This window comes from Belonocnema kinseyi, chromosome 3 (assembly GCF_010883055.1).
Source record: "Belonocnema kinseyi isolate 2016_QV_RU_SX_M_011 chromosome 3, B_treatae_v1, whole genome shotgun sequence".
NCBI classification, from domain to species: Eukaryota; Metazoa; Arthropoda; class Insecta; order Hymenoptera; family Cynipidae; genus Belonocnema; species Belonocnema kinseyi.
This window is the reverse complement of record NC_046659.1, coordinates 127,404,786-127,421,451: the sequence shown is the minus strand read 5'-3', so window position 1 is coordinate 127,421,451 and position 16,666 is coordinate 127,404,786.

Sequence of the window (16,666 nt, the reverse complement as noted above, 5' to 3'; positions counted from 1 at the left end):
TTTTATTTACAAAAAACGTTCTGAGGTTCAAAAAAACATTCAGTGAACTGAAAAACTTTGGTCGGTAATATATGTATTTAGCTGAGTCACATGCCCTTAAGGAATAAGAACTTCATGCAAGGAGACATTTTTTTATTTTAACGCTATTAATTTAAAGGTGTGTAATTATTATTAACCTTCAATGATAAACTGTTTGTTTCAGAAGGTTCTTAATCAAATAAATACAATTTGGAACTTTTTCAATTTTCAGTTTGAAAGTCCTAATGTGAATTAAATCGAAAATAAGTGGGTAGCATGATTTGAAAAAAGTTCAGAAAAGAAAAATATTGCTTTTTGGAAGCCCTAGAAATAGATAATCATTTTTCATAGAATGCGTAGTTTTTTTTAATCCTGAAAAATAACTTTCAGAATAAAAAATTCAAACTTTGAAAAAACGATGCGTGGTACTAAAACACAAAAATAAAAAAAAATTGTGACAAAATCGTTTGCAAAGCATGAGATGCGTGAAGAGAATGTATTCATTAAATCCGAAGGAGCTTTAACAAAAGAGGATTCACATCCAATCAGAATGAAATTCACGGTACATGGTGTTTTTATGCATTTAAGTTGAAATTCAAAATCCAAGTTATCAAAAAAAAACTTTGATTCCAACCTGACCCTTAAATACTCGAAATAATAATTTAAAGTGAAAAGATTCACTCTACTGAGGTTTTTTGACAGCTGGTTTTAAATTCGAAATACTAGTTTTTTTAAACAAAATGGCAACTCCAACATGAATTTTACAGAGTTTTAGGGATCATACATAAAGTAGTTTACCACTTTGAGGAGGTTAATAGTTGAACCTACGGTTTAGAGTGGGGAGTTGTCCCAGTAAATGTAACATTACGCGTATATTAACTTTTCAAAATTTAGAGAATTTTTTAAATAAAATTACATATAGGAACGTTTTTACTACGTCTCTGGATGATTTATATTTTAGATTAAAAATTAGCGTTTTTGTTTAGAAGTTTATGGTTTTATTAAATAATTGAAACTCATGGTTGATAATTCATAAATTTTATTTTAAATTCATCTTTTTGGGCGTAAGATCATTTTTTCTACTTAAAAATTCACCCTTTTTCAGTTAAAAATGTAACTTTTTGCTTCAGAATTCTTGAATTTGATTAAAAATCGCATTTTTAGTAGTAATATATTCACTGTGTTAAAAAATGTATGTTTTTATTTGGAACCTTACCCCTTTGGTTGAGAAATTTTTAATTTGATTAAAAATTCGTATTTCTTGGTAGTAAATTAATCTTTTTCTTTTCATTAATATTCGTCTTGTTGGTAGTAAATTAATAATTTTGTTCAAAAATCCATTTTTTTGTTGTTGAAAGTTAAACTTTTTAGTACAGCATTCTTATACTTAACTTTTTCGTTGACACCTATCGAGTTTTTATAACAGTTCATCTTTTTGAGTTCGTCTCTTCGGTGGGAAATCGAACTGTTTGGTTGAAAATACCTTTTTTTCTATTGAAAAATTACTGTGGTAACTAAAAATTTACCTTTTCCATTTTTGAAGGAAAACAATTATTTTTCAAATAAAAATTCCAATTTTTGTTGCAATTGAACTATTCGATGAAATTAAAGAACATTTAAAAAAATTTTAACTTCTGTTTTCAATGTTTAAAAATACGACGTAGAGACATTTTCAGTTTTCGGAAAATATAACAGTTTATCTTTCACGATTCTTTTCGATCAAATAAAAATTATACAAAAATTGTTCACTCAAAAAAGATCCAAAAATTTGTTTTAAATTATTTTTTATAGGAGACGCAGTTTTGGTTTATTCGTAAAAAAATAAATAAAATAAAATAAATTAAATTTGTTAGCAAACTGCATGAGCTATGAAACAATTAACAGACAAAAGCTTTTCCCCCCAAAAAGAGCTGCACATTTCTCAAGAAGACTTTTCTGACATAATAAGCAGTTTGTTTTTTTTGAATGGTAAAAAATAAATTTTAACAAAATTTGGATCAAACGATACCAGCTGTGATAAAATAATTAGACAACTGCTGCTGAACGCAAAAAGAGCGTTAAATTCATCGATAATTATTCAAAGGACGCATAGGTTTGATTTTAATCCTGAAAAATAACATTAATTGTAAACAAAAATAAATTTTCGAAAAACGACACAAAATGCAATAATATTCTTATATTTTGTTTATTTAATAATTAACAAATTAAAAAAAAAATAATTTACTTTGTTAAAAAATATAACTTTTTTGTAAAATTTATCTTTTTGATTGGTAATTAGCTTTTCGTAAAATTAATTTTGTTGTCTGAAGGTTCAACTAAATTTGGTTTCCTTTTTTTATAAACTTTAAATCTTTTAGGTTAAAAGTTCATCTGTTTGATTTAAATTTAACTAGTTCGTTGAAAATTTATTATTTCAGTTAAAAACTTTTTTCTTTTAATATTTAATTTATTATTAGGCAGAAAAGTATATTCAAATTCAAAATATTTAGTCACAAATTAATATAAGTTATTGAAAATTACTCTTTTATGGTAGAAAATTAATCTCTTTAAACAAAATTTTAATTCTATGGTTGCGGATTAGATTTCTAAATTAAAAATAGACTTATTCCGTTTTATATAAAAAATTAAAAAAATTTTATAAAGATTTCATCTTATTGGTGAAGATCTGTCTATTTAGTTTAAAATTGAGCTATTTTGTTAAAAATTTTATTTTTTTGTTAGGAAACTTATTTATCTGAATACAAAAATATAGATGCAAAACAAGAATATGTGGATGTTGTTGAAAATTCATCATCTTTTGGCGCTAAAAAAATTTAATTCTTAATTTTTAATCTCATTTTTTACGATTGAAAGAAAATCTACCTTCCTATCATAAAATGGTTAATAATAAATTTATAGATCTTTTTAGACGAACAACTTTTGTCTGTTAAGTTTAGTTCCTTCTAGTTTTTTTTTTAATTTAATATTTTTATTTTAAGTGTTATTTTTTACGACTAAAGCCAAAACTACGCGTCCTATAGAAAAAAGATTAATTGCAAATTTGTAGGTTTTTCTCGAGCGGGCAATTTTAGCCTATTAATTTTTTTCGTATCTTGCATAGTTTGACAAAAAAAATGAAATTTATGATTTATTATTATTTTTGGTATGAACATATTTTGAACTTTCAACTTTTCGACGAAACTAAAAAAGTTTTTATTACAATCTTGTAGGGTCTTGGAAAATCATTGTTTTTCTACTTTCGACTTCTTTTTAAATCATGCGTTGTTTGGATTTTGAAAGTGCTATAACTCTGATAATCCTCTTTGTATGGAAAATGTCATGGGGATAAATTGCTTGAGTTTCTGAGTACTACTAATAACCGTTCATAGAATTTTGAAATATTAAAAAAAAGTTGTTTTAAAAATTTTGAAAACACGCTTACTTTTTGAATGTTGATCTAAAATAGCTGGTTTACTACCTTCTTCTTTTTTTAGGCCTTTAAAATGGTGCCAAAGCAGAATCCAATTTTATTTATTTTTCCAAAGTTATCGTGCCGAAGGCCACAATCCATAGACGGACGGACAAACATCTTCGTAAAAATCGTTTTTTCTGACTTTTTCTGACCGCGAAAATTAGAAAAATTTAATAAAACTATGTAACTGTGCAATATTTTTAATTCTATCAAAACAATAAGTGGGTCCTATTAAGAAAATGTGAACATGGCCTGGTGTGTATTAAGTTTCAATTTTTTAGCTTTTTCCCTATTGCAAAAAATACTTTGAAACCTCTCTAAATAAAAATGCGTAAAACTAATCTGATCAGAAGTTAAATTTCACAAATTCAAATAGCGAAAATTGAGCCACCAAAGAATAGTAGAAAATTAATAATTCCATAAGGTGGGAGTTTTCCTAATTTAAAAGTGGAAATAAATTCATTGCTTGAAATATATTAATAAATTTACTAAGAACCTAATAATATAAATAAAACTGGTTTTAAAGATGAAAAATGTAAAAAATAGAAATGTTTCATAAATAGCGCGTTTGTGCAGCATTACTAACGCCGGTGAAAGAACGAGAAGGTCATATTATGACATTGTAAACCTGATGTAGCCCCTATCCAATTTAGAAATATTGCCTTCTCATTCTTTAAACAAAGTTCAAAGAGATTAAAAAAAATAAATTTTTTTAACTTTTTATAAAAAATTAGTACGAGAAAGTACGACGAGAATAAAAAGTTTTATCTTTTCTCACCATTTAACAAAAAATGAATGAATTTTTATTTTCGAAAAATAATTATTCCCTTAAATTAAGTTTTCATTTGTTATCAATATTTCAATTCTTTAATCCAATGAAACATTCCCTTAAACCAAAAAAGTACATAATTACGCAAACGGATTATTTTATTTATCTGAAGAAAAGGATTTTTGAACAAAATAAATGTTTTGAAAGTTGATTTCACAACTAAACGGTTTGTTTTTTAACTAAACTTATGCATTTTTAAATAAAAAAGAAAATTTACTTGACTTTCGACCTCATTGTTAAATTTTGTTTAACCAGAATGTTAATTCTTTACGAAAAATGCAATATTAAATATTTCAACAAAGAATTGTTTTTACTTAAACAGAAGACAGCTTAATTTTAAAAAACAACTAATTTTTAACCAAAGATTTGAGTTTCTAAGCGAAAAGGATGAATTATTGGCAAAAAAGGAATGTTTAACAATATACATGAATTTACCTACAAATATTTTATTTTTCGACTAAAAAAATATCAATTTCTTTTTCCAAAGAGTTGAATTTTCAAATAAAATGATGAAGCTGAAGCAAAAACCAAATGAATTTAAAAAAAAGTAATCTAACCAAGTAAATATTTTATGACTAAAATCATGAAACCTGCACGCCAAAAAATGGATTTACAACAAAGATGTTCCAAAATCAATAGAAAAAAAGCATGCTTTTTAACAGAAAACGTAATAATGGATATTCTAAGTAAATATTTTGATTCGAATTAATAAACAGTTGAACTTGACAAAAAAATGAATTTAAAGAAATTAGTTTAAACTTTAACCAAGGCAGATACATTTTTAAACAAAACATTGCATTGTTAACAAAAAATTTGATATCTGCCAAATTATTTAAATTTTCCGTCAAAAAGAACGAATTTTTAAGCAAAATACATAAATTTTCAATTAAAAATGATTTGAATAAGTTCTTAGTTGAAAAACTTAATTTGGAAGGATCAGAAATTACTTTTCAACAAAAAAATTCAAGTCAGAAATAAAGAAATGAGTTTTTAATGAGAAATAGGTTTGTAATAAAAGAGTTTAATACTTAACCATTCGGTTAAGTATTAATAAATAATTTAATTAAATAAATAGTTTAATTTTGAACTTTCAAGTAGAATTTCGTCATCGGAGAAGATTAGTTGCATGCAAAAATATATAACAATACAATTTTTAATGAAGGAGAATAAACTGTCTTCCTAAATATTTGAATTTTCTTATTGGGTTCTATTTGATTGAGTTCGCATTCAAGCAAATAAACTAGAAAAAGGAATAAAGAGGAGGTTTCTTAAATACAGGAAAGAAAATGAATTTACCATCGAGGTAAAATGAAAAATAGAATGCAATATCTTTTTTTGCAAATTTCGACAGAAAGTTGCGTTAAATTTTCAGTTTGAAAAACTAATTTTCACTTTAAGAAAAGTGATTTTTAACTAAATTAATCAGTTTTTAACCAAAAAATTAATTTTTTTATAAAAGCGGACAAATTTTGAACAAAATAAATGAATTTAAAAAAATTTTTAAACAAATAGGTAAACTGTTTATAAAAAATGATATTCAAACAAACAAAATATAATGAAATTTTCAGTTAAGAAAATAATCTTTAATAAGAAGCTAATTTTCAAGCTGAACCAATGAATTTTAAACCAAAAAGAATAAATTCTCAACTGAACAAGATAAATGTTGAACGAAATAGAAAATATTTAAATTTGCAGTTAATATTTTTTTTTCAATTAAAAGAACAGCTTACTTTAAAGAAAAAGATTTTTCAACTAAAATTCAAAGTTTGCAGTTTTCTTTGCAAAAAAACAAAATTATAAATAAAAAAATTAAAACTTTTGGGCAAACGACATAAGCTAAGAAAAGAAATAAAAATAATTTTTGTTTAATGCGTAGTTTTTAGTTTTAATCGAAGAAAATACAATAAAAACTATAAAACTTAAATTTTTAAACGAACGACACAAGCTATGAAAAAAGAAGTCGTAAGTACATTTTCTTTTCATTGTAAAAAATAATATCAGAATAAGGAAAATTTAGTTTTTGAAAAAGCGACATAATAGACAAAAAAGTTGTCAGATGTAATAAATTCATAATTTACTCAACTTGTTTTAAAATTGTTATATACTCTTGTTATTGAAAAAGTCGTTATTCTTGAATTCGAAATAGTTTAATCTTTGAATGTTAGGAAATAAAAAAAAACAAGGATGTTGATTAGGTATTTGACCTGCCATTTATTTGTAGAATTAAATCAATTTGCGTATTTAGCCATTTTTTTAATTTTAAGAAATTGCAATGTCATTATTTTGAGCGAAGTTAAATCTGTTGAGCAATCTGGCTCTTTTTTAATTTACCTATTTCTCATGCTTTTAATATTTATTGCCTTCCATAAAATTAGTATTCACAGCCCTAAATAAGTTGGAATATTTCCATAACATTAGTATTTATTAATCAGGCAATAAATAAAAATAAATATTTAATAAAATTAAATAAATGAATAAGGATATTTTCTTTGAAAAAATGGAAAGTTTTGAGCATAAGTCGTACCTATTGTCTTAGTATTCATGCATATTTATTATCTGTTTTGTTAATATTTTTAAGAATTATTTTTTAACAATTTTTTAAAATGTTTTTCCCTTCTTTTAAGGAATTCATTTTTTGCCCCTGGTTGGAAAAACTACTCCTCATTGCCCTTTTCTTGTTTTTCATTAAATATTGAGTAAATCAATCAAACTCAATAAAAATCAAATCTTTTTAGTAGGAGTTTCAATCTTTTTGATCGAAAACTTAACTATCATATTTTTGGTACGGAAGTCTTCTCGTGAAAAATACTACTACTTGATTAATAATTCATGTACATATTCAGTTGAAATTTTTTCTTTTTTGCAGAAAATTAAGCTTCTTGCTTAACAATTCATGTTTTTTTGTAAAACTTACACCACTTGGTTTAATATTAAAAAATATGTGTTAAAAATATATTTTTGTTCCAAAATTTATTTCTTCTGCTCAAACCTAAAAAAATTGGTTGAAAACTTGTTTCTTGCCTTTCAAATTATTTTGTTTTTAATTAAAAATTAATTACACAATTTTTTGTTAAAAAATTAAGTATTTCAATTGAAAATTCAATGTTTTTGGTTGAATTGTATTGTTTTCTGTTCAATTTTAAATAATATTTCGTTAAAATATCTACTATTATCTTTATTGTGGAAAATTAATTTTTTTATAAACATTCATTTAAATTAAAATAATAAGAAGTACTACAACTTATACCTACTCAGTTAAAGTTTCAATTAACAATATCATTTTTTAAAAAAATAGTTGAAGTTTAAATCTAAGACGTGAATTTTTAACTAAAAATAGGAATCTTTGACAAAAAAGTGGTTTGAACAAAAACTTGAAACAGAAAAGCTAAATCTTCGAGCAAAGAAGAATAATTTTCAAATTAAACAGTTGCATTTTCATTCAAGAAAGTCAATTTTCCAAAAAAAGGATGCAGACAAAAATGTTAAATTTTCAAAAAAATAATCAAATTTAGCCCAATAATGGAAAAGGGTTTCAAAATGTAACTAATCACTCTTCTGTGACCAGTCGCTAAGACTTTTTTTTTAAAGGTGGAGCTGGAAAAGGGGTTTGAGATATGACCAATCACTTTTCTATGACCACTTTCTAAAAGGTATTTTTTCAAAGGTTTCTTAAGTTTTTAAACACTGCTCTCTAAGCTATCGGACAATCGAAAATTAATATTCCTAATTTTTTGGTAAAATATTCTGATTAAATAGACACTCCGTAATGTGCCAAGGTCATTTTTTGTTATAAGGAAAATTATAAATCGGTACCTAAGATCGGGAAGTTTTTTGCACTTCTCCCCCTCCCCCTTGTTTCTAATTAAAATATTCAGTGCCCCCACCCTCTCAAATTGGTATCGTAGTTTAAGCATTGCGCTGTTTGGTAAAAATTCATCTATTTTTTTTAATTTATCAATTTATTAAAGAGTAATCATTTTTGTAGAAAATTCAATCTGGGCTGAATCCTCAGAAAATAACCTTTACTTCATTTACGATAACTAGCTAAGTTATTAGTAGAAGGACAGCGTACAAGGTCTCTTCAATGATATTTAAAATTCTAAATGTTTGTCCTAGCTTGAAAGCTATCGTGATGCTGTCTCCAAGCTTTCCGCACATAATGAAATTTTTCACGATCCGGTAGTCTTTCCGGGTCATATTCACTGAAAATAATGAGTAGACATATATAGTATTGAATTTGTCCTAAATTTCATAGTCATCATTTATAAATCTACTTGATAACATGAAGAACCTTATCATCACTCTGCTTCTCCCCTTCTTGATTTTTTTCAAATTTGTGGGTAAGTTTACTCGATATAATACAAATCTCACTGCATATATAAAATATAAAATACATTTCTAAAAATAAATATTTGACAACATTAACCTTAAGTAAAAAATAGACAAATGAACCCTTTTAAATTAACAATCGTCAAACTCATTGAAATTGAAATTGTTCATTTCATAAATGCTAATTTAAAAATGTTATTTTCTTTGTTTCTCCTTTCCCGTCGAACTTAAATTTTTTTTTCATTTCAAAAAAAGTTTTTATTTCCGGAGAAAGAAAATCCAAATTTTTTTAAAATTCGAACACTTTCGAATTTTCGGGCACTTTCAACTCTCATTTAATTAACATAGGGAAACTTTGATTTTTAGAGAAATTGAACTTCTGTTCCAGGCTTTCATCGAAACGTGACATTTTTTTTAAAGATTTAAGAGGAGTTTCTTAGAAATAAAACCATACTAATAACTTTCATTTCCAGCCCACCCCCAACCTACTCGTAGAGCCCCAAATATGACTGAAAAAAAACTACATTTTTACGCATGCACAGTTTTTTTAAGGCGTCAAAAGAAAAAAGTAGTTCGTGAACAAGCTATTTTTGATTAAAATTCAAAAAGTGAACGCATTTTAGAAATTTTTGAAACCACATTTTTTCAAGATATCAAAATTCTATGTACGATTATTCATAGTGCTAATTAGCTTAAACAATTTATCCTCATAACTTTTTTCTATAAAAAAAAAGAATTATCAGTGTTAGAGCATTTTCAAAATCCCAAAACACAAAAATTGATAAAAACTTTTTTAATTTGGTCAAAGAGTCGAAAATTCAAAATTCTATCGTACCAAAAACAATGAAAAATCAAAAAATTTCATTTTTTGGTCAAACTATGCAAGATGCAAAAAAAATAAGCTGAAATTGCGCACTCTGAAAAGATCTACAAATTTTTTATGAATCACTTTTCAATAGGACGCTTAGTTGTTGTTTTAGTCGTAAAAAATATTTTAAAAAATGTTTTGACTGACGACACAAGCTACGAATAAAAATAAGAAAAAACTGGTTTATGCAAAAAAAGGCTATACTTTTTGATAGGACACGCAGTTTTTGCCTTATTCCTAAAAAATAACATTAAAAATTAAAATATTAAATTAAAAAAAAAAGGACACAGGGTACGAACTAAAAGTAACAGACATAAGTTGTTCGCCTAAAAAGATCTATACATTTATTATTCATTATTTTTAGATCGGACTAGTAGATCTTTTTCCAATCGTAAAAAATAAGATTAGAAATAAAAAGTTAAATTTTTGGAAAAAGGACAGAAAATAAGAAAAAGGACAAAAAAGACGAAAAAGGACATAGGATCCTATATAGGACCGCATACAGGTTCCTGTATAAGCCCCTTTGCATATGTGCAATAGTTTTTCCTTAATTGTAAAAAAACAATTTTGAATTAAAAAAATTATAAAAACAAGGAAATAAGAATTAGTATGATAAAATTTTTATGCATCTTATTAATTGTAATGATTTACATTTTTTTAAATGACACGTGTTTCAGCGCAGCTTAGAATAAAATTTAAAGCAAAATAAGCTACATTTTCAGTAAATCCATTCTCAGTGCATTTTTGGAGTGAGAGTGGAGGGGGTAAAACAATTTTAAATTGGAATTTTTGCAATTGAAAAATTTATTTAGATTCTATTTTATTCCAGGATTGATATCTGGTTTTCATAGTCAGAGTAAATTTTTGTTCACTTTTTGTTTGAACGAACTATAAATATTATAAACAATATAATTGTTTGAATAATAATTTGTTGCATGATTTAGAAATCACCTAGAGATATGGTCGAGACACATTCAACGATTCCTTTATATTTTTTCTGGGACTATTTGTTTGTTCTAGTTTTATGTCCTGATATTAAAATACATTTTGAAAGGTTAGCTTGACATTCTTTAAGAGCAGAGGGGATATAAACAATGTTAGATTGTTAAATTGTTCACTATCGATGATTCAATAAAGTTGGAAATGCATTATCTTCATTGAGTTCGCATCTATTAGGTTTTACTTAGCATTATTTTTCATTAAATCATGGAAAACGAAAATTTTGTTATAAAAATTCTATTTGTTTAAATAACTTTTTTTTAAGGCGATGCAAAAAGAACTTGGTGATATTTTATAAAAGTATCCATCAATGTGCTTAAAAATATTTTCCGAGTCATACATTTGGTTATCTTGCATTGATAATTATTTATAACAATTTATTTGCTTATAGATCATTATTTGTGCATAACTCGAAAATATCCTAGAGATATGGCGCAGACAAATCCATATATCTTTTTGTTTTTTTGATAAGAGGATTACTTTTTTTAAAATAAATTCCCAATTTTCAAATTTATATGAATAGGTAATACAATTATTGTTAGCATGGTTGAGCACAAATTACACTTTTTTGCGTAATAATCTTGCTTCAAATTGTTGCGAAATCATTATCTAGCATTAATAACATAATTCGTTGTTCATAATTTATTTTCATAAATTGTTTATAATAATTCATATAAATAACGATTCTCAATAACCAGAATTGACTTAAATTTTTTTTATTAATCCTTGGCACATGCTCCAACGTTTCACTCCCGTGATATTTTCTCGTCCGACGATACATTATTTATTCAAAGCCTTTTAAACAATGTATTTTTATGAATATGCTCTTCTGCCAAAGTCGTAATTTTAAAGTTATAAGCGACTATATTTTTATATCCTTAATTTTTCCTTAAGAATATAATTATCTTAAGTAGAATACTCGAGGCTTTCCATGATTAATTGTGAATTTCTAGTTAATGCAAACTCCTATTAAAAAAAAGCAAGAATCCAACGACCAAATTTGGAAAACAACGAACAAGCAAGAAACAAAAACAAAAACAAAAAACTCCTATTGTTATCTGAAAAAAATAATTTTCGGACAAAAATAAAAAGGAGAAAAGAAAAAAAGCTAATTTCTGGCATTTGAAATTTTAAGTTCTTTTATTTGAATCTCATCGGAATTAAAATTATGCATTGTATAATTTCTAATTTTACAATTTTTAATTGACTTTTTTACCTTTGCCTATCGAAATTTAAAATTTTTTAGTTTGTGTAAATAAAGCCTCGGCAACTATAACGTTAAATTAACATAAATCTGCTTTGCTAGCAGCTTTTTTTAACTGTAAGCATTAGGGCCTTAAAAAAATCCTTTTCAAGTTGCAGGGCAAGACACCCCTCCAAAAGTTTTCATTTCCAGCGAACAAAAATCCGCAATTTTTTTTCGAAATTCAAATATTAAAACATGCTACCGGGCACTTCAAAATCTCATTTAATTAACATAGGGAAATTTTGAATTATCAAGAATTTAAACTCATGTTCCAGCGTTTTATCAAAGGGTGCCAATTTTTTTACGGATTTAAGAGGAGTGTCTGAGAAATAAAACCATACTAATAACTTTTATTTTCAGCCCACCTTCACCTTCCCCGTAGTGCCACAAATATGACCAAAAATGGAAAAAACTACATTTTTACGTATTATTGTTAATTTTTAGCAATTTCCATTTTCCTTTTATACAAATAACTACTAATGAACAATTTGAATATTTAATATTCCTTTTTAACCAATTTTCAATTTTTTAAAAGAATTGAAATTATTTAAACCATTATTAATTTCAACAGAATATGAAATAATAATTATATTTTTTGATTGAAATTTAAAGGTTTTTCATTTTTTGAAGCAGCAATTTTTTATAGAAACATGATATAATTATTGAAATGATTATTTATTATCTATTTTTAAAATTTATAAAAATTGAGCCAGATATATCCACTTTCTTTTTGAATTAGTATTCTATGATACTCTTTGTTGAATAATAACATAATTTTGTTGCACTCTATTTAAGTTTTAATAAATTTCTATTTGTTCAACCAATATTTATTTGCTTAATCATATTTTACCAATAGCTTAAAAAAATGAAAGAAAATAGAATATATACAATTATGTTTCAGACGGTATGCTGTATAGAAAGAATACATTTACCACTTTTGAATTGTTTAAACAAATATTATTTGTTTAAATGATTACTTCTCCTGAAATTATTTGAAATTGTCATTAATTGTAGACATCTCTATCCCTATCTTTTTTAATTTGGCAAATAAACAATATTTAATTGTTTAAATTATTACATTATGTTTTTAGACAAATTTTCTACTCCAAACAATAAACAAAATATTGCATTTCAATGAGAATATACGATTATTTTTCACATTTATGGAAAGGAAATAATAGCTTAAATAATTTACATTTGTTTAAAAAACGAAAATTGTTTAAAAAGTCATGCTAAGCATTCAAATTGTCTACTAGCAATTATTTGTATGAAAAAGACAAAGACAAAGACTTCTTAAATGTTTCACGAATAGTGATACAGGTGGTGCTTACATTATGTTTAATATCGTTATGGGGTTGGAAATATAACTTATAATAATTTTTGACGTTAATTTTCTAAATATTTTTTATTACAAACTTTAGTGGACGTTTCACACGGCGAGTGTTTGTACATGTTTCATTAAAAGTACTAGGGGTTGAATTTAAGGGTTGTCTGACATTATTGCGGGGTTAGTAGCAAAATACGTAGTTTTCGGAAAATGATTTTTATGACTATTTTTTAAATTAAATTTTATGTGCTATTTTAAAATATGCGGCCTAATATCGTCCTGATGTTATGAAGATAATCTCGTGCTTTTTGAATATGAGTTTTTGTAGATGTTTATAATTTAAGTATTCATTTGTAGTTTTACATAGCATTCTGTTTCTTGAAAAGTTTCAAGGGTAGTTTTTAAATTCTCTTCAATATTGTTAAGGGGATAAAAACAAAACTTAAAATTTTTGGAATGAGAATCTTTTTTATATTTTTAATTAGAAAAATCTATTGATCGTTTACTTAGCGAATATTAGTCGTTTAGTTAAAATGACTAGTGGTGAATTTTAGGGGTGACTCAACATTATTTTTTGCTTAGTAAAACAATCTGGAGTTATTTGAAACTGAGATTTGTGACTATTTTCAACGTAAGGAATTATTTGCCATTTGACACTGAGTGACTTCTGAACTGTTTCTATAAAAGTGATAGGGGTGATTTTTAGATCTTATTTAATATGGTGAGGGGTTGGGAATATAACTTGAATTCATTTTTAACGTTACTTCTCTAAATATTGTTAATTTAAAATTTTAGTGACGCTTTACACAGCAAATTTTTGTACATGTTTCATTAAAAGTACTAGGGGTTGTTTTTAAGGGTTAGCTAACATTAAACTAGAGTTAGTAACAAAATCCGGAGTTTTCTGAAAGTTAATTTTGGGACTATTTTCAATTTAAAAATTTGTTTGCCGCATTTCGTAGAGTGACTTCTTAACTGTTTCGTAAAAAGTTCTAGGGGTAGTTTTTACATCTAGCCTAATATTTTCATGAGGTTGGAAGGATGAGAGGGAGTATTTAAATAATTTTTTTTTTATATTTACTTTAAAACAGGAACTTTTCTTGTGGAACTACTGTGTATTTCTAATTGAAAAATTCATTAAATGTATTAGGGGTCCTTTTTGGATGCTGCTAAATATTTTGAAGGGGATGAAAACATGGCTTTGAGTTTTTTAAATGTGAATTTCCCTAACATTTTCAATGAAAAAATTTGTTGGCAGTTTTCTAAATTTGGACAATTTAAAAAAATCAAAAAATGGCTGAGAAACTTCTGAAAAATATTTTATTTTTCATTATATAAAACTTTTTCGTGAAGTTCACTCTTTTTGAGAAAATAAATCATTAAATTATATGCTACTCAATACAAAAAGTTTACCATCACACTGTTTCGCAAATACCGTAATTTTCGAAATTACAAAAATTCTGAAATTTGATTTAAAAAAATTACAGAAAAATTTAAATTTTTTTTCTTTGAACTCAAAAATAATAAAGTTATTTCAGTTTTTCATAAAATAAGGTGCAGTTTCTGAAAGAGCACCCTTGAAAACTGAACATTGTTCAAACAAATGTAAATTATTTAAAAAAATATTTATTCCCAAGGATTTTTAAAAACGATTGTAATTTTGGATTGAAATGCAATATTTTGCCATAGTTTGGAGCAGTTCATTTCTCTTTAAACGTTATGTAATTATTTAAACAATTAATTGTTGTTTATTTTTAACATTACTTGAAATTGAGACAGAGGTGTCCATTTTTTTCGAAATTGTATCTTAAGCTGATTTTTGTTGAATAATGACTTAATTTTGATACATTTCTTTGAATTTTTAATAAATTTCCATTTGTTTCAACAATATTTATTTTACCAAGACATTTTTTCCATAACTAAAAAATGTAATACAACAGAATACAGACAATTATGTTTCTGAGTGTATAGTGTGTAGAAAGAAAACATGTACTACTTTTTCATTGTTTAAACAAATATAATTTATTGAAATAATTACTTTTTCAAAAACATTTTTAAAATCGTAAATAATTATGTCTTCTATTTTATTCCATTTTTTAGTTATCGAAAAAAGTCTTGATAAAATAAATATTGTTGAAACAAATAGAAATTTATTAAACATTCAAAGAAATGTATAAAAATTATGTCATTATTCCACAAAAAGCAGCATAAGATACAATTTCGAAAAAAGTGGACATTTCTGTCTCAATTTTAAGAAATGTTAAAAATAAACAATAATTAATTGTTTAAATAATTACATAACGTTTATAGAGAAATTTACTCCTCCAAACAATGACAAAATATTGCATGTCAATCCGAAAATATTCATTAATTATTAGTTAATTATATGGCTTTATTTTGTAGGTACTCCTCTTAAATATCTACAGAACTTGGATTTTTTTTATAAAACCCTGGAACATGAGTTCACTTTTTCGAATGTTCAAAATTTCCCCATGTTAATTGAATTGGATTTTGAAGTGCCCGGTGGCACGTGTTAATATTAGAATTTCGAAAAAAGAAAAATTGCGGATTTCATTTCTCCGGAAATGGAAACATTTTTAAGGGTGGGGGGTTTGCCCCATAATTCTGAACGAGTTTTTTAACCACCCTACTGTGCACATATGGCACATATTTTCTGAATATTATTATTTTTGATGCGTTTTATATATAATTTTCACCTGGTACATTTACGTGAAAAGGTATTTTTTCGTAAAATTATACCACGGGTAAATGATCAAATTTCAAGTAATTAATTGAGATCGTTTATCAATATAACAAGTTTCAATGGGTTTCCATTTATATTTATGGTTTCTAATCCAGTCGCCACTAACACTTCTGTATGCACTTATAGGTCCCCTAGATTACTCTTTTTTGAAAGGTCAAAAAAATTTCTTTTGCTATATTGTTTGTAACAATTATTATAAATAATAACCGTCAATTACCAAAATTTACTGAAATTTTTTTAATAACACAGGCCCACAAAAAAACAAAAGTGTCTGTGCAATTGACCAGACCTATATATTCTTATGTATTTTTCGACGCTGAATCCGAATTTGCAATAAAAAATTAGGGTCCAGCTACTTTTTTATGGGGTTTTGCTCGAAAAACCTCATTTTTTACGGTTTTTTTCATGGTTTTTTTTTTAAATAAAAAAAAAATAAAGCAAAATTTTATTTTTTTGAATTCAGAATCGAATTCTACGGGAACAAATACACCGAAAACCATGTTTTGATTTTTTTTTTACAAAAATTTCAACCCACCATACGGCGATGAAAAGGCAGAAAATCGCGAAAAGTGAAAATTTGCTTCAAATTTGATTAAAATGACATTAAAATCAAGTTTTACGATTTTAAACCGATTTATAAACATTGAAAATACTTTACTGGGGGTTTTTGAGGTCGCTGATCACCAATTTTAAGTCATTTTTTTCAAAAAACAACTCCTAGTCGGCGTAAGTGGACCTCTTTCTGAAGATGTTTCTCTCTTCATCATCCAGCAGTAATCTGCCAACATATTTATACCCCATCGTCCTTGAAATCTGCGTTCAAATTCCTTCAAGT